Genomic DNA, 20,556 nt, shown 5'->3' on the forward strand with positions numbered 1-20,556 from the left:
TACGTGTATGGAGTTGTAAACATGCAGATTTGTAGACATAATCGTGGTATTCAGAGTACACCGTACGGAATTATTATTATTTAGGAATGTATACATAATCGTGGTATTCAGAGTACACCGTACGGAATTATTATTATTTAGGAATGTATACATAATCGTGGTATTCAGAGTACACCGTACGGTATAATCGTGGTATTCAGAGTACACCGTACGGAATTATTATTATTTAGGAATGTATACATAATCGTGGTATTCAGAGTACACCGTTTATTATTATTTAGGAATGTAGACATAATCGTGGTATTCATATTATTATTTAGTGTTACATAATCGTGGTATTCAGAGTACACCGTACGGAATTATTATTATTTAGGAATGTATACATAATCGTGGTATTCAGAGTACACCGTACGGAATTATTATTATTTAGGAATGTATACATAATTTATTAAATTTATCTAGATATAGTTTGTAACTTACACTAACATATCTCTCAAACATTTCACGTCATAGGACTCCAGAGCAATACCATTAAGCAACGTTTTTTATATACATGTTTCTGCCATATAGCCAACATTCTCCATTAATCATAGAGAAAATAATCATTTCAAAATACACCTAGGTATCATATAAATATGTTTAACCTGTGTAAAGCGCTGTATGTTCCTATAAAAATTCAATGGTTTTCATGACCAATTTTATGCTCTTCCAAACCAAAAGCAACTATCTGTTGGTAGTTTACGTTATTTATATGTTGAAATGTACATTAAAATACCACTGATTGTAAATAACGTGAAATAAATGAATTTTTGCTGTTATTAAGTTCGTAAATATTTAGCAGATTTAATATATATATTTATCTATCCTTGTCCAGCGCTGTAGTCGAATTTTGATGAAAATAAGATTTTTTGACAAATGTCTAGTTTGCTAGAATTTTTATATATTTTGTTTATAGTCATGATCAGAAATAATATTTCTGTTATTTGCAGTATATTTGAATTCTTGAATTCGTTACGTTTACCTAAGGTACATAAATATGTGTTTGAAAGTCCTGATGATTTGAAATATTAAAAAATTCAGAGAATTGAATCTATCGATATTCAACATTTTGTCTTAAATCTGTATCCTTTGTTATATGTACAAGAGTATAAACGTTTTTACCGATTACAAAGAGCGTGAATTCTTTGTGAGTACAGCTGATATGATGCAGTAAGCAGAACCAAAAGATAATACATTTAAACATTAATCACATAAAATCAATGTTAAGTTCTAAATATATAATTTGTATATATACAGAATTGAAAGGTTCAACTTAGGTGTTCTATATTTTAATAACAAAAGTCCCTTCTCCAATTGAATTATTTATAATTGATCTGAAAAGTAAGTATGCAGTACCATTTCTAAGAGAATTCAATTCACTGTAAACAAAAAAAAAGAACAAAACACTGCTCTTCAATATATAAATTAAGCTCCGCTAGATGGCGGTTTCATATTTCAATCTTCTGTACGTTACAGAAGGAAAGTAAAAAGAGTACGTGGGCGGATTGTAAGAAATTTTCCCAAGAGTTTTAATATATATATGTATGTATGTATTTAACTCGGATTCTATAAACATCGCGTGGTCTTAGTCATTTACTTTATTAGAAACCAAAATTAGCTGTTGCAATAATAGTATGAAGATTCACCCAATATTTTTAGGTTATTGACAGCTTTATGACAATGTATTCATTCGAATATTTTTGTATACTTAAATAATCAACAATATTAAGAATGTTTACATTGGATTGGAAACTATGTGTTGAAAAACATACAGAGTTAGACCCAATTTTAACGTAACGTTCTGTGTTGTACTCTCGAAGTAAATTTTGTGTTTGGGGGAAAAAGAAATATTGGTATTTCAAAGTCAATTGACTAGATTTGACCACGTCGACAAGAGAATAATTAATATCAAGAGATTGATAACGTCATTTTCTCCATATTCTATAATTGTTCGGATACTTCGTTGATTAATATAAATCTGTAAGTGTTCAAGTACATCCTTGACTAATATAGATCTGTAAGTGTTCAAGTACATCCTTGACTAATATACATCTGTAAGTGTTCAAGTACATCCTTGACTAATATAGATCTACGTGTTCAAGTACATCCTTGACTAATATAGATCTACGTGTTCAAGTACATCCTTGACTAATATAGATCTGTAAGTGTTCAAGTACATCCTTGACTAATATACATCTGTAAGTGTTCAAGTACATCCTTGACTAATATAGATCTATGTGTACAGGTTCATCCGTGACTAATATACATCTGTAAGTTTTCAAATACATCCTTGACTAATATACATCCGTAAGTTTTCAAGTACATCCTTGACTAATATACATCTATGTATTCAAGTACATCCTTGAATAATAATATTTATAAGTGTTCAGGTACATCCTTAACTAATATACATTCATAATTGTTCAAGTACTAACTTAACTGATATACATCTATAAATGAAAAGAAATGCCAGTAATTAATATAGGCTCACAGTGGTCCATATGTATTATTGTCTTACAGAGATATAGAGGTTACCAGATACACCATTTTGTTACGTATATATTTACAGGTGGCTATGTATTTATTTGTTCGTTAAATGCAGGAATTGTGTAATGTGCTATCTGAGTTTTGCCCCTGTCGGTATCGAAACCCGATTATTACCGTTAAAAGCATTCAAAATTACTGCTGAGCTACTGAGGGTGTAGATGTTTCACATAGAACTGTAGAAGGCCAAACGCATCATGGTATTATCCGGAAACATACATATAGTCAGAGTTACATAGATTTGCAGATGGCTAGATACTTCACTAACTTACATAAATCTGTATGTAGCTAAATATATTATTGTCTAATAACAACAAGTGGCCAAATACATAACAGTTTTATAAAGATATATAGGTGCCAAGATACAACACTGTCATACATAAATCTATAGATAACCAAATATACAACACTGTCATACATAAATCTATAGATAACCAAATATACAACACTCTGCATTGTTGTACATATTGATAGAAAACATCACAGTTTTACGTTGAGCTATAAATAGCAGAGTACAATACTGTTATAATGACATGTTGTCAGATGTATAGCTAAATATACCATCGTATTACAAAATTGTAAAGGCAGTCAAATACATCACTTTCAAGTTATATATGTAGCTAAATGTAGTTTCATATTGTTTTGATGTCTGTTATAAAAATATTGTTTTACATATAATTGTTGTATATATGGTGAGGATTAGAGGGACCAACAAAAAATACCCAATATAAGAAGAAACAGGAGTAATAACCCTATAAGAAACCTTTAATATTTCATCTCCTTTCCTGTTCAGAAAACATTAGTCATGGCAGAAGCTAGTGGTACCATGAAAACCATGTGATGTAATGGTATAGGAGAGAGACAAACAAAAAAGATTGAAGGATAAGTTTGTAATGTGGTAGACGAAGGTGGTCTGGAAATATTTAGCTAGTATAGCGAATGAAATGAATGAGTGATTGAATTTCGTTTTTCAAAGGTTACATTAGGCTGGTTGTTTGTCTGGCATTTCAGATTCGGTAACTGAAACGAACGGTATCGAATTATTCTCTGTTATTCTATCTGACTCAAGAATAGTATCACTTACACGTGCTTATGAACACATAATGACGTAAATTCGTCACCTATATAATATCTATATAGTATTCTCATTTCAGTTATGAATATTTAGACACAGCCTATAAACATCTATAGCTAAGTCAGAGCTTCCATTCATGAATATCAAAATGGTATAGCGAAAAATCATAGTTTCTCTATTGTCCTATTTATATGCCGAGTACAGGAAATGTCCCCACTTTGACAGATGCCTTCTCTATCAAACTGTTTAACGCATAATCCTACACGTTGTTGAATATGCAGATGCTGCAGACAAAAGTTAAAAGATTATAGAGGAACTTTGGAAGTGTTTTGTCCTTTTCTCCACGGCTGGTCAGAACGTTCGTGTAACAGCTTCTATTTTTTTCTAGATTCTGGTTATGATGTCAGCCAGACTACAAATATGAAATATACATATTTTTTGCATGGTTGCTTTCTTGCTTTGTTTTAGTGTCAAGCTGCACAATAGACTGAGATATATCTATTGTAGGAATCGAACCCTTAGTGTTATCAGCCCTCATGTTTTCCTGAATCACGAGGGGGGTATATTTTGGCTGTAATATTTCCGTAAGTAGAATTTCAAAATATCATTAATACATATGTATTTGAAGTCATTTTAATCACTCATAATATTACTGTATTATTTATTAACATCTATTTATTACCTGCCAACCAGAGAGTTGTGTTGTAATACCGTTCTGTAATTATTAATACCTGCAATGAGTCTCAAAGGTCTTGTTATCTATGCATTTTGAAGCTTGAATTCGGAAATAAAAACAAAACAGATATTACGCTGGTTCACACAAATAAATGCAGCGGTGCAAATAATTCTAAGAAATACAAAATATGTTATAAACAAAGAGGTATGTATCTCGTGTAAAAAGTCCTATCCTGTATTTTGAACGTGGTCGTGGTTAGCAGTACGTTTAACAACAATAGCAAACGTAGTTTTACTGAGTGAGAAGGTACCGTTTTCACCTTAATGAAGCCACATTACAGTGTCGCTGCTCTCCCTATTATGAGTTTAGTACTCGTGTTTTGGAAGAAGATTACGCATTCTCTCATCAGGATGCCCTCAAGCTGCTCCACTGTGAGAAGTAGGTAAGTTAGAGAGACAAACATTTGTGTCTCGGCCTGATCCCAAATTTGTTCAATTCAGTTTAGGTTGAGAGATGGTGCTGGGAAATTCATGTACTCAGCTTTCTCCTGCTTGAAGTAAGAATTGACAACCCTTTCTCTGTGGAAACGAAATCTAAATTAATAAAAGGTTTAAAAATAGGAGCTACAATCCTATTCTCTTAACGCAAACCAGTCGGTCCTCCATTTCTGATAATGTGTATGCCTACACTTCTAATTAAAACAAACTAGCCAAATCATTAGATTGTTTGCTCGTTTGTTTTTGAATTTCGCGCAAAGCTACACGAGGGCTATCTGCGCTAGCTACCCTAATTTAGCGGTGTAAGGCTAGAAAGCTAGCTAGTCATCACCGCCATCTCTTGGGCTACTCTTTTACCAACGAATAGTGAGATTGACCGCCACATTCTGAAAGGGCGAACATGTTTGGTGAGACGGGGATTCAAACCCGCGACACTCAGATTTTGAATTAAGCGTCCCAAACCACCTGGCCATGCTGGACCTTGTATTTCCACAAAATCTGATTTTAGAGACTTTTCTCAGAATTTCTGTGAGTTCATTATAATTCAAAAGTTTAAACCTAACTTTAACGATATTGATGAAAATCAGCAGTTCTGTTGTTGTTAAAACAAAGAGAAATCTAAATACTTTAATGACATATTGATGAGAATCACCAGTTCTATTGTTGTTAAAACAAAGAAAAATCTAAACACTTTAATGACATATTGATGAGAATCACCAGTTTTATTGTTGTTAAAACAAAGAGAAATCTAAACACTCAAATAACAGCAGTATCTGCTCCAGTATTAGTAAATTTAATTGTTTGAAAAAATCCCTCCCGATTGATATTGTAAAAATGTGATTTAACATCATCAAGTACAATATACCGTAGGTGAGTGTTTTGAAAGATTGCTTTTTTAATGTTAACTTCTGACGTTATTTAGCTTTTCAGTTAAGAACAGAACTCAGATGTGATATGCACAACTTTTGCTCAAATTTAATAATTAACCCCTTCTCATAGTCAGCTTGGATCTGAGTTTTAGATGCAGTAACTGTCATTATTCCAGCTAGGTAGGCGATCAAGAGAAACATTGAGTATAAAAACTTGATATATGTTGTTAGAGACTGTAGAAATCGACCAGGTGTTTAATACAAATTAAAATATCAAATGCACTGCAAACAGCATATAAACAAAATTTCATAAGCACTTTACACACACTGTTAAGTATTAAACAAACCAAATGCAGAACAACAAGCCACCAAAGAACTTGAGAAAGTCGATAGAGTAAAAACAAATATTTCACAAAACCACACATTTATCGATCTGACCGACTGACTGAATAACGTTCTCTCCTGTTTACACATTATGCAAATCTAAATATACACGATTGAATTAGGCTATCTTGCCTGAATGCGTTTTTCGTAGTTTTAGTTATAACCTTGGTAATAACAAGTAATTACAATAATCATTTCACAAAAGTGATAACGAACTAATAGTACACTTGTAGTCATATTCTATGTTTGCGAACATGTTCTGTAAGTTGCCAAGTAACGACCCGCCCTCGTATCACGTGCGGCTGCACGATTATTTACGCTCACGCGCTACGTGATTGGCCTGCAGCTGTGTCAAGCAGGTAAAAAATATGAATTACGTAGATCCTCTAGATCTAGGCTCTACCTGTGATTGCTATAACCCAGTGATGGCGAACCTATGGCACGCGTGTCAGAGGTGGCACGCAAGGCCACGATTGCTGGCACGTGATAGGATTCCCGCATCTTTGCTAAGAAGTATGTAGAATTTCAGGAAAACTATACTTGGACTAATAAATTCTGTGCCCTGCGTAAAACACTTGAGAAAATAGAGTGTGGAGGGATCTTGGAAGAAAACGTTGCAAAGAGTTGTGAAAATGAAATTCTTAAAGTGTGGAATTCTTTGCCAATTAATTTTAAGTCAATGAACTTACTTGGAATAGCTCTTCTTACTTTGTTTGGATCATCTCACGCTTGTGAGCAGCAATTTCATCAAATCAGACAGAAGAAACAAGCTTACAGATGAACTGAGTGCTTCATGTGTTGCTCTCAAATCAATAAAATATGAACCATCAATTAACAAGTTATCTGAGTGTTCACAAAAGCAGAGATCGCATTGATTTAATAAAATTTAAGACAAAATATACAAATTTTAAGTCAAGGCTATTTATTAGTTTCATTGAAACTTTTGTAATTCGACTTTTTTAAAATAAAGATATTCATCAAAAAGTCGGTTTTTTATTGGAAAGTAACTGTCATTTTTATGAAAATCCTGGCACGTTCGGATAGACAAAATAATTTTGGGTCACAATTGAGGCACGCAATCTCTAAAAGGTTCGCCATCACTGCTATAACCCTTCAAAGTGGAATTTTTAGTTCTATACATATTACTCGAGAATTCTGTATTGGACAAAACAATTATATCATAACATTTGGTGCCTAAGACGCGATTCTGCTCCAAAGTCTGATACAGCTTTGCTCGAGACTTAGTACCAAGAAACATACATGGGACAATTGTAAAAACTTTAAAATAATTAGAAAGTAGGAATGGGAGCACCAAAAAATAAAGAAACAAGGTAGGAATGGGCGAGAAAACATTCAACAGTTTTCAACTTATTTGACACAGTGCATCCTTGTTTTCTATTTGATATTTTAATTTAAACTTTGATCCAGTTATACTTTAGTTGAGTTTTGTCAATAGCTAATCTTTTTTAAATACTTAACAAACGTAAAAATGTTAAAACCAAGAGTTTTTTATACTATTTTAGGCCTAAAACTTACCAGCTAGATAGTTAAAATGTCTCTCATAAGCAAAGTATGACTTTTGGAGCTTCATGTCACACTTCTGACATCAAACAACTCCGTATGACGTCTTTCATTTTGTTAGGTTCACGCAATTTGATTACATACATGAATATGTACTTGGTTGTGAAACAAAGTTTACAATAAACACACCTTTTATTGAGTTTGAACAATTACGAAGTTACAAAAAGCACATGAATTAGAAATAGGCAGAACGATGGTCACATTCACTTTAATGGTGTACCATATCGAAAACCACCAAGTGTTATAACGTTATCTTTCTCATTCCTCCCTTGTTTCCTTACTTTTTGATGTTCCCATTCCTACTTTCTCATTTCTTATTTAAAACTTTTACTTTTGTACATTCATAAACTTACAGCAAAAACCTTTCATTCTATAGCCGAGTCGACTAGAATACGAATACCTGATGTACTCTTTCCGAATCAAGTGTACATCGAAGCAGTGAAAAATTGAACTAATCCACTAGACACTGTCACTCGACAAATCAGTGAGAAGACAGAAACCCGTCGTACACTATTTAAAGTTGCAGGTGAGAATTTGCAGGATTTGTTTGCTTACGTGTATATTATTAAGAATAATTAAACCTAAGTAATTTTTATTTTATTTCGTACCGATAAATTTAAATAAAAGGATAAACTTTTTACCCAAGATATTGCTGTAATAAAATCTTATCTATAATTTTAAGAAGGTGTGTGTAAACATTTTAATATCCAAATGCACGCATGGCTTATAGAAATAAATAGATAATCTCTTGGAGCAAGTAACAGTATAAGGATGTAGTGCCAGCACTGTAAGTGCACCGCTAACTTTCAAAAACTGTGTACCATGCATTAATAACTTGTTTCCCTAAATCCAGCCCCCGCTAGTACAGCGGTATGTCTCGGGATTTACAACGCTAAAATCAGGGGTTCGATTCTCCGCGATGGGCTGAGCAGATAGCCCTTGTAGCTTTGCTATACGAAAAAACACACACACCCTAAATCCAGTACTGTGCCATTGGTTGAATGCTTTCCCAGTTAATTTGTTACAGTTCTGAAGGCTTTCTGTTTGTTTCTGCAAGTTGTATTTTTCTTGGAATTGTTATTAGTTTGAAGTAGTTGTTTATCTAGGAATCTGACTAACTGAGGAATTTCTCGTCACTCTCAAACATTTTATTCCTGAGGCAGTGACTCGGTAAGCGGCCAGTACAAGTTAGTGAGAAAGTTGTTTTTTTTATATATATAATTTGTTTTATCTGTTGTCATAAAGTAAAATTTTATCATCTAGGACTTTTTAATATACTACATTCGGGACAAGACATTTGATTTTTGTGACATTTGTATTCTATTTACGGCATCAGTCAATATTTTCTATGTATGAGGTATTAAACTGAAATGAACCGCAATTCATTTTATTATTTTTTTCAAAAAGGGTGAGTTTTTGTTGTTGTTGTTTAACCTGAGAAAAGGTTTGCTCATTTATTTGAAATATTTTGTCTCACTCTCTCTGTTCGTTTTGCTTTTAGTACTTAGTTAACATTCTAGAACACATTTTGATAAGGATATTATTCTGATTTGAACATATTTTCAGTCAAAAAGAGCTTCGTTTTGGAACATATTAAAAACCCTTCAGATTTTATAACCCAAGCAGCTCTTGAACTTTTGCTTATTTTACCCCATTATGGGTTCAGCTCATTTTGTAGTGCACCAACTTGATTTTTAGAGACAACAGATTACAAATGTTTGTTTTAATCGGAAAGCTGTACTTTGGGCTATCTTTGCTGTGTAATTTGCTGGGATTTAACCTGGAATTTTAGTTATATAAGCTTACTGCTAAGCCACGAAGGAATCATATTAGAAATATTATTACACATACAGATGGATAATCTTTAAACATTCTTATGAAACTCTCAAAGAATTATAGAAAGAGGTCCGGTGGTCCAGCGATAAGTCTGGGACAGAGTAGCAGCTTATTGTGTATCTTTGTGCTTATCAACAAACAAACCTAATAGTTAGCTCATCAGACTATGGATCTGCAGGTCCAAGTTCGTGTTCTGTTACAAGGAAGAAATCACACTCTGCATTTCATGACTGTGGGCGCGTTGTAAGGATGACCAGCAACTTTCACTATTCAATCAGAAAAGATTATCCCTAGAGTGGGTGGTAGGTGTTATTAACTATCTGCCTTCGTTGAACACTATCATTTAAAAAGTAGGGACGGCTTGCCCTTGAGTAGCTATCAACGAACACTCGAAACAAAAAAACGTTATAAGTTGCTTCTTTGTGCTATTACAGAACAAGTCAACTTTTTAGGTTTAGGTGTAAAAAATTAGTATTAAAACTATATGCAAAAACTAGAAAGGCTAAAAGGATTTTTTGGAGGAGCTTGGCTCATCTGGTGTTAGCAACAAGCCTAAATATCACATTTACCTCAAACTAAAGTTATTTGTTTTACAGATATACAAATACATTTGTCTGATCGTTTACTTACTTGCAAATAAGAGTTACTGATTTTGTTTAGGTTACATTATATTACAAAAAGTAACGAGGCTTAGCTTTAAAAGAAAACTCAGATAGACAAACAGAAAAGTTTATCACAGTTTATATTCTCTATATCAACAGAATGACGTGTAAATGGCGGAAGTTCATTTTGCTACTTCTAGTGTAGCATCTTGTAGTATCTTGTGGAATGTTGTCGTGAAAGCGCAATATTTAGTTTAGCGGAATTCTGAGAAATCCGATTGAATAGCTAATTCAGAATTCGAACAAACAGGAGAACGTCTTTCGAAGGAAGATTTGTTGATAACTGACTCCGTTAGGTTGTAACGATTTTAGAAATCTAAGGAGAAACACGAGCAACTTTACAACACAATCAGTATAGAACGTATTTTTGTGTACTTTCTTACTTTTCAGGCTTGTAACAGCAATAGTGTAAAATATTGGCTGGCGTAATTCCTTTATCAGCTTTTGTTGTTACTAAAATTTCATGACTGACGTATTTTAATAGCGTTAGTAAAGAGACCTACGACGATAACGCTTATTGTAGAGATGCACCTTTAGAAGTTGTAGGTATTCTTGATCATACCAATTGTATTGTACCCTAATTATAATCTGACTACATGTTCCCATTACTTGGTATAACAAGATCACCTTATTTTTTATATGCCAATGAATTGAGTTTTTCACAAGTAATTGTGTGAGCATTAAGTAAAGAAACCAGTTATTAAGTTTAATTATTTTATATTTCCTGTTGAAAATAACATGTAAAACAGATTTTGCGTTGAGTTAGAGACGAATTAGATAAGCTTACTGCTGAAGAAATATCCAGTTTTTTTCGTAACTTATATAGTGCTCTTTGTTTTCATTTATGCTGAACTCTACAAACTTTAGTCGAGTCTTGGTTTATCCACGACCGTGCACGTCTTAGATTTGCAAATATTACACCTATCATATAAATATATACTGAGTACGCATGATATAAGTGTATGTTAATTGTTTTCATTGTTGCTGAGCTGATCATTTTATAAAATTAAATTTGTTAAAAATAAAAGACAACAGGGAGCGTATACTTAGTAAATATGGTTGTTGTCTTGGCAGGACTTTTAAATATTCTCGAAATTTGTCCATCATGCCTAAGGAGAACGTGTTCTTCAATAAAGAGGATAGTGAACCATATTTCTGGTCCAGGGCCCGGCATGGCCAAGAGTGTAAAGGCGTGCGACTCGTAATGTGAGGGTCGCGGGTTCGAATCCCCGTCGCGCAAAACATGATCGCCCTTTCAGCCGTGGGGGCGTCACAATGTGACGGTCAATCCCACTATTTGTTGGTCAAATACTAGCCCAAGAGTTGGCGGTGGGTGGTGATGACTAGCTGCCTTCCCTCTAGTCTTACACTGCTTAATTAGGAATGGCTAGCGCAGATAGCCCTTGTGTAGTTTTGAGCGAAATTCAAATCAAACAAACAAACATTCAAGTATTCACATGTTACAAGAAAAACGGCAGAATGAGCTAAAATTATTAACTGGAAAATAAAGGTTGATTAAAAGAAATAAAACGCTACACTTAAACGTGAAACATACATAAAAACTGTCCAGATCATATTCTCCTTAAACTACCTGGTCACAGTACAAAATTCTGAAGTGTAACGAATATGTTTCCATAAATGACATTTTGAAACGGCCATCTGTTCTCCTTGGGATCCTGACAACAAAAGCATGTTGCTTTTTACAACCAACCTAAGAGTGGTAAATGTAAAAATTGTTACCTTACACAATTCTGTAGAAGTAGAGAAATACATTTAGACAAGTTTGTTCCCCTGACAAAGACGAGTACTAAAAAATAAAATAAAAAATATATATACACATACATACATATGCAAATTATTTTATGGTAAGTTATCACATAATTATGCTTTCTTAATGGGAATTATCAGAAATAGCAAGATAATGAGTTGACATCGAGTCAGCTGCCTATATGATTTTTTCTTTCTAAATAGCTAAATCATAACATAAGAACAAGAAACAACCAAGTGAAAAAATACTAAATACTTTATTAAAAATTCAGAAACTTTGATTATTAATTTGTTTTAGTAAGAAGTATAAAGTATATATATAAAAAGGAATTGCTTACAATGTGTAGAAACCATCACCCAAAACCTTTAGCTTTGTAAAATTTAATCTGTTTAATAAAGTAGAATAGTTTGATCTTGGATGCTTTTGACATTCATGTTAAGAAGAATCTCTAGCAGGTAGAAAATAATATTGCTGTATAATGAGATAATTAATTAAATGTTAAATGTAAAAACAGTACGCCATTAATTAATATTTCTCAACAGTCAGTGTAGTGCATTGTACACCCTAAATTGGAGAGTAATTTATAACAAATCTCGAATTTTGTTTCTAAAATTTGCACTGATTAGTGAGTGTCCATATTAAAAAGAACATCTCTAGGCTTAACGTAGTGGGACTACTTTGCAAATGCAGTACTTATTAAATGTTATTGGCTGAATATAAAACAATGACAATATCAAGTGGCAATACTGCATTTTTCTAGATGAGATGGGATAGCTTCATCATATAAGATATATCATCATACTAATCATACTACAATGTACCAGAGAGTGAATTTCTATTCAACTGGTCCTTTAAAAAGTGAAACTTTCAATCAATCCGTTTTTCATTATTTTATTCTTCAGAGGTTTATCTTCTAAGTAAGATGATAAAAACATTCAGATCCATTTCTAGATCACATTTTTCATGTTTGATGTCGTTTAAGAACGTTGTCTTTCTCTCTGCTTCTTTTACAAAGCATTTTCCTATATCAGCAACGAACGTCATAAAGGTGGATATATAAATATAGTTCTCTATCTCTCTGTGTACAATAGTCAAACAGACCGTTTGTAATCATGGTTTTCCACAGATGTCTTCTTCTTAAGACACAAAGAATTTTTAATGTTGATATATCCATCCATTTAAATAAACTCTTGGCAAAAGTCAAACTCTTTTCTTCCCTCAATTTTTCCAACTACAACCAGACTATCAATTTCTTCTTTTCTCATAGCTGTCCGTAAAACTCCAACTGTATCTTTCTAATGTTATTCAACTTCTTCATCCTGCAACTTACTCTTGACAATACATCTTCGTCTGAGGTGTGAATTGTCTAATATATCTTCATGATACGCCTTAAGGACCACAACTCAGTTTCTTCAATTCTCATTTCCATATTTGGTAATATTGGCTCACATTCTAATGTATACGTGAGAATTGGTACAACATAGCAATCCATAACTCTTAATATCTTCCGCATAGAAGTTGACTATTTGTCAAAACATTTTTATCATTTTAATAAACGCGTCTTTTTGCCGTATATATTCTCCGTTTTACTTCATGATCACGAAATCATTTTTATCACAGTTAATATTTAAACATTTCTTCTCACTTGCACTAACAACTTTATATTTTTTTTTCCAAAAACGACACATCTTTTTTATATAAAACATTTTAAGAGGTATCTTTGTTTTATCCAATTTTATATTTTACCTTAAAAACAACAGAAGAAGGAAAACTGAAAATGAGTTTACCGTATCCCTTTATTAAACATTTACACATTTGCAAGATGTTTAATATATTTTTGCTTGGATATTGGCGGTCCACGCTTATCTCTGTGAGGCTATCAACCCAATTGTCACATACAGTTAAGGTGTTATATGCGTCCGGATAGCTTTATTGCGATTTGTAAAAGTATTGGAGATGACACGTTTTCTTGGGATGTTTTTATTTTTACTTTTTACAATTTCTTTGCGAGATTTTAAAGGGTAAACACCGATTGAATAAGCAGCTCCATATTTTTCTTTGTTGTTGAGTTAACCAGTTCAGTTAGGAGGGATATTTCAGAACCGGAATGGCTAGGTGGTTAAGGCACTCGACTCATAAGCCAAGGGTCGCTGGTTTGAATCCCCGTTACACCAAACATACTCGCCCCTTCAACCATGAAGGCGTTATAATGTTCGGTCAATCCCACATTGTTAGATTTATTTATATCGTTTAATAATTTATTGTACTTATTGCGTCTTCTTTTCTTTTCCTAGTAAAGTGTTATTATTTTTTTCTACTTTATCTTCATATAACAATTTATTCATTTATTTTAACTTTTACAATTATTTAAAATTACTTTTAGTTTCACTCTTCACAATTCTTCAATTTTATTTCTTCTCACCTTAAAAGCAGTACAATTTAAATATTAAACGCTGTACTTTAAAATAATTTGAGATATAGTTTGGCTTGTTTTGAATTTCGCCCAAAGCTACACGAGAACTATCTGCGCTAGCCATTCCTAATTAAGCAGTGTAAGACTAGAGGGAAGGCAGCTAGTCATCACCACCCACCGCCAACTCTTGGGCTACTATTTGACCAACGAATAGTGGGATTGACCGCGCATTATAACGCCCCCACGGCTGAAAAGGCGAGCATGTTTCGTGTGACAGGGATTCGTTGAGATATAGAAAATTAAAACTTAAAATTGTAAACAATTTTATAATCATTCATTAAAATCATAAATATATAAACCGCTTATATGATAAAATATTAACCATGTCGAATTCTCGTATAAAATTCCAATATGCCTAAAATTTACGATAAACTAAATAGTACAGAGCTCAGTAAAATGTTTACTCTGCTTCTTTTAAGCTTACGGACTTACACAACTACAATTTAAGGTTTCAATTTCCTGTGATTGACAGAGCGCAGATTGACTATTGTGTAGGTTTGCGATAAAACAAATAAACCTTTAAGTTTTATCCATCGCCTTCTTCAGTTATTTTTTAATCTATTTATGATGAAACGTAATATGTTGACCACAGAGGTAACAAGATCTCCTCTCCTTCTGTTTGATTTAGCATTATAATTAACCTTTACTACGCTGGATCCATTTTCAATTGCTGTGTCTGAATATTGCGTCTCTAAATTTGTCTTCTGGAATTAAAGTCTGAATTCTTTGGTCTAAACATACTGTATTTGACTGAAAATGTTTAAGTTGTGCTAAAAATGTATAAACACTTGCGATCTATTTTCATTAACCTTAACTACACCATCTAGAAAAGGTACATTTTCTCACTCATCTCAAAGGTGAATTAAATATACTTTTTACGTTATTTAAAATTTTCTCAAATTTGTATATATTTCCAACTTAAAAAAATAATGCTTTTGAATAGTTGACAGAATCTAAATCAAAGTGATTTAACAAGTTATTAAAAATTCGCTTTCAAAATATCTGGTTATGAATGTTGCGTCAGTTGGTTTTCCATTCATATGGAATATTAGTTTTGTGATAATAAGGACATCTAATTTTACTTGTATTTGAGTTTTAGTATACATGGTTTTTAGATCAAAGCTTATATGATACAGAAAATGAGATTGATATTTATCGTGGGTCTATGTTTGTTTGCCATTTGGACGTTCTATGAAGTTTTTCCACCAGGGCTATCCATTTGTCAGCGTCACACAGGTCGCAGCCGCTGTTGACAGTTCTAGTTTTATGTTGCTAGGAACATTAATTCCACCATAGGCCTGAAACCGAAAGAAATGGCCTATCCCTCAGTCTCTAGCTCAGTCTCTAGGGAAATACCCAACATAACGTTTCACTTCAACTTCTCACGGCTGAAAAATTGGGCGATGTTTACCTAGAAATTGTGTAGCAAACGTTTATTCTATAAATCCATTTTATTTTCTAAAACATTCGTTCATACTTGCGCATTTTTGATTTTGGAATTTTAATAATAAAGTAGTGATATCAAGTTAGTAAGACGTATGTTGTTTTGTTGTAGTGCTAATACTTTTAGTTCGTGAATTTCTTCTATATATTATTTTTATAAGAATATTCAATATATTTCTTCGTTGTTATAAAAATAAATGGAAGTTCTTAAAATTGTTAAAATCTGATTTTCGATTCCCCGCGATAGATAGAGTGCAGATAGCTCATTGTGTAATTTTGTATTATGAAAACAATATGGTTGATAAGATGGACGTTATACTTTAGCGTTTTATTCGAAAAAAACTGAAAGAAAGAAAATTACTTTTCACTGAAACTTTGACAAATGGTGATGTATTTCACTACTTTAAATACTTTGTTAGACGTAGCTGATTTTAAATATCTAACTGGTAATTATCATGGAACTAAATTGCTCATGTAAGCCACTCAGAATTGCTAATCAATTTATAGCTAGCTATACGAGCACTAAATGAAAGTAAACCTTTTGTAAAAGTTATTTCTCAAAAATGTGAGAAATAGTCTTTCATACAAAACTGGAAAACTTGTTTGGAAAAGAAAAAACCTATCGACAAAAAAACATCGCAAAAATAAAACGATACGAACGTAATGTTAAACCTACAATCTGTAATTAATTACCACTGTAAGAATGTGCGATAATCTTATTTATATGATGTATATATATGATAAACATATAATTTTGCGATTGCAATATTAAATCAAAAATATCCTATTGTAATACATAATAACGTGAACAAAACAATAGGATATGTTAAGGTAATAACGTAATGGCTATGTAATAATTAATTTTATATCCTGTACTTATTTGTGATTTCGTTTTATGCACTATTCCGTTAAAAGTTGAACGCTTAAAGCGCGAAAATTCGGGGCTCGCTCTTTGTAGCAGACAACGTCATTGTGGAATTTGGCGCTTACACAAGTAACAAATTTGTTTTATCTTACGAAAATATTTCTCTTCACAGATACTGTATATTTAGTAATACTATAAACGAATTTCATCATTTAACGTACTTTGACCTGGAAACACAATGCATCAAATGAATTATTTCGACTAATTTCTTTTTAGATAGAAATATATTGTAATATACAATTTCTGACATGTTTCTGAGCTTTTGTAAAAACATTTGATTTCTTTTAACTTTCTGTTTCTTACGTTTCGAATAATCTTCAGTGCCTGTTGTACAGTCTTGGATTCGTTAAACTGTCACAGTTTGTGGATATTATTTTTCTACAGTTTTCTCAGCATCTGTTTACTCCCGGACTCACCAGATTTTAAATGGTGCCAAACGAATCGTCTTGGCATCGAGATTTGCACATAGGTAAAACATTTCACACCATCCCTTAGGAAACGCAGATATCTCGCGAAAACACTTTTATCGGGAATTATTCTAAAACGTACCCCAAATTTGGCATTGTTTGTTTGTTTATATTTGAATTTCGCGCAAAGCTACACGATGGCTATCTGCGCTAGCCATCACTAATTTAGCAGTGTAAGACTAGAAGGAAGGCAGTTAGTTAGTCATCACCACTACCGCCAACTCTTGGGCTACTCTTTTACCAACGAATAATGGGATCGACCGTCATTTTATTACGCTCCCACAGCTGAAAGGGCGAGCATGTTTGGTGTGACGGGGATTCGAACCCGTGACCCTCGGATTACGAGTCGAGTGCCTTAACCACCTGGCCATGCCGGACCAATTTGGCATTGACTTACATTATAGTTCTTAAACAAGTAGGCCTAGTACCTCTTACTCTCGTTAGTAATTTCGGTAAACTGAAGATGTGCAGAACAGTAGTTCGAGCTTTCAATGTGCATTAGAGTGGCGCTGTAAATGTGAGTTGTAGACCCACTGATTTATTAATTGGATTATTGTGTTTTAGAGTAAGCATGACTCACACGCATCAGTGTTTATAATCAGAAGTTTAATAATGGTACATTATAATCACATAATCGTGAAACCGACCAAGATTTAGTGGTGCTTAAAATATCTTTACTAATTTTCTCTTTTAAGATATTTTTATAAATAACTGAAAATTTGAAATAAGCTGTTCCAGTTTCGTGGTTACTACAGGTACGAACAACTATTGTTTGTCAGTAGCATTGAACCTGTCATTTTCAAATGCTAGCTTCTGGTAGCGCTATACTCTCAAAAACATTGGGTAAATATTTTACTTATAAAGTACAGGAAAACAACCCTCTTTTTTTATCGTTGGGAAAAAGGTCGTTTAAGTTACACATGATATCTTTGCTAGACGAATCTAAGTTATTTGTGACCCAAGCGTGACCTAGTGGTTAGCATATCAGACTGGGGAGATCCGAGGGTATGGGGGTTTAAACATTGTGCTATCAAATACGCTTCGAATTTTCAGTTATGATTGAACTAGAAGCGTAAAAGTTAATCATGCTATTTGGTTTAGAGTAGTTTGTATTTTTTTTAGGCACTATCTGGTTTGCTGTTCAAAATTAGGGACAGCCATATCAGAACTATAGGGGTATCTGACTAGGTTGTTTAACCTAGAGTGTGCATAAAGTGATGCTCAGGTTGAGAAACACACAGATTGTTTGTATCAAAGTAGAATATCTAGTACTATATTAGTTCGTACTGTTAAAATGTCATTGTTTTAAAATGTAGTATGTGCATATACTTTTTCTAAGACATTGACGTGAAAGACAGCATCAGGAACGAAATCATTATGGAGAAGGTGATAGAAACTCGCCATAGGAAGGAGGAGTTGGTGGAACAGTAATAAGTGTGACAGTGGAAGGGAAAAAGAAGGACTAATAAAAGGTAGATGGATGTAGTGAGGGAGGACATGAGAAAATATGGTGTTAATATTGCTCTGACACAAATAGAAAGGAGTTGAAGACAACAACCAAAAAATGCAGACCCGTAATTGTGAGAAATGCTAAGAAGAAGATATAATATAATGCATTTAATAACCACATGTGACTTGCCAGAGGATTTCAGATATTACACATGTGACTTCTCAGTGGTGTCACATGGTACTTTTCGACATCACGTACAATCGTTGTAGATATAATATAATATAGCTATGAATCGCATACTACTTTTCAGCATGGGTTAAGGTATCATGTATATTGACACTTTCATATTGACAGTATTCAGCATGTCTTAGGTGTCACATGGTACGTTTTAACAACATATAACTATCTAAGATATCGTAAAGTAGTTTTTGCGAGGATATATTTTCTAATAGGGTACGATACTTGCCGATAGCAATAATGCTATAATAATAAGCGATAATGCTTGTTTTTAGTATATACCTTATTTAGCATGGCCAGGTGGTTAGAGCGCTAGACTCGTAATATGAGGGTCGCGGGTTCGAATCCTCGTCACACCAAACATGCTCGCCCTTTCAGCCGTGGGGGTGTATAATGTGACGGTTAATCTCACTATTCGTTGGTAAAAGACTTGCCCAAGAGTTGGCAGTGGGTGGTGATAACTAGCTGTCTTCCCTCTAGTCTTACACTGCTAAAGTAGGGACGGCTAGCGTAGATAGTCGTTGTGTAGCATTGCGCGAACTTCAAAAGCAAACAAGCAAGCCCGAATTAGCGCACAAGAAAGATAGAAAGTGATTAAATTATACTGAAGAAATAATCACTTGAGTGAAAGATCAGATAAGAAACCTTTTCCTATATCAGCGACTAAGCTCATAAACATATAATATATATAAATAGATACAGTTCTCTATCTCTCTGTGTACAGTATCCAAACAGGGCATTGGTAACCATGAATTTTCACAGGCCTCTTGTCCTTGAGACGCAAAGAATTTCCACTGTTGATGCATTCATCCATTTAGATAGCATCTTGAAATAAGCCGAACTTTGTCTTCCACTGTCTTTCTTTCTCTCAGTCTTTCCAACTACAACCAGATTTTCAGTTTCTTTCCTCACAGCTGACTGAGAAACTCCAAATGTGTCTTTCTGATGTTATTCAACTTCTTTCTCCTGGAACTTGCTCTTGACAAAATGTCTTCATTTGGGGTGTGAATTGTCTAATATATCTTCACGATACGCCTTGAGGACCACAACTCAGTTCCTTCAATACTAAAAGATATTGTCCAACATGATGCATGCGTGAGAACTGGTATAACATAGTAATACAAAACTTTATCCACATAGACATTTTACTATTTGTCAGTCAGTATCTTCTTCATTTTACAAATTCATTTTTTCATTCTTGTTCTCCGTTTTATTTCAAGATCACATTGTTTGTTTATTTGTTTTTTACTTTCGCGCAAAGCTACACGAGGGATCTCAACGCTAGCCGTCCCTAGTTTAGCAATGTAAGACTAGAGGGAAGGCAGCTAGTCACCACCACCCACCGCTAACTCTTGGGCTACTCTTTTACTAACGAGTAGTGGGATTGACCGTCATTTTATAACGTCCCCACTGCTGAAAGGGTGAGCATGTTTGGTGTGACGGGGATTCGAATCTGCGACCCTCAGATTACGAGTCGATTGCCTTAACCACCTGGCCATGTCAGGCCCAAGATCACATTTACCATCTGATGTTGCCAGCTTCCCAAGTAGTTGAATTTTTTACTTGTTTTTTGTTTCTTATCTACTTTAACAAGGATACAGGAATGACCCTCATTGTAATTGCCACGAAA

The 20,556-nt window shown here is 33.6% G+C and overlaps 1 protein-coding gene across 48 annotated transcripts in view; it reads left to right on the forward strand.

The window, feature by feature from the left end:
* LOC143249631 (catenin delta-2-like) overlaps nucleotides 1-20,556 on the forward strand; it is a 136,749-nt gene that overhangs the window by 51,267 nt on the left and 64,926 nt on the right. For all 48 annotated transcript variants that reach the window (XR_013027875.1, XR_013027874.1, XR_013027873.1 and 45 more), the window contains one exon: nucleotides 8,042-8,191. The gene's annotated coding sequence lies outside the window, so the exon portion shown is untranslated. The remainder of the gene's footprint in view (nucleotides 1-8,041; nucleotides 8,192-20,556) is intronic.

The sequence above is a fragment of the Tachypleus tridentatus genome, chromosome 4, assembly GCF_004210375.1.
Source record: "Tachypleus tridentatus isolate NWPU-2018 chromosome 4, ASM421037v1, whole genome shotgun sequence".
In the NCBI taxonomy this organism is placed as follows: domain Eukaryota; kingdom Metazoa; phylum Arthropoda; class Merostomata; order Xiphosura; family Limulidae; genus Tachypleus; species Tachypleus tridentatus.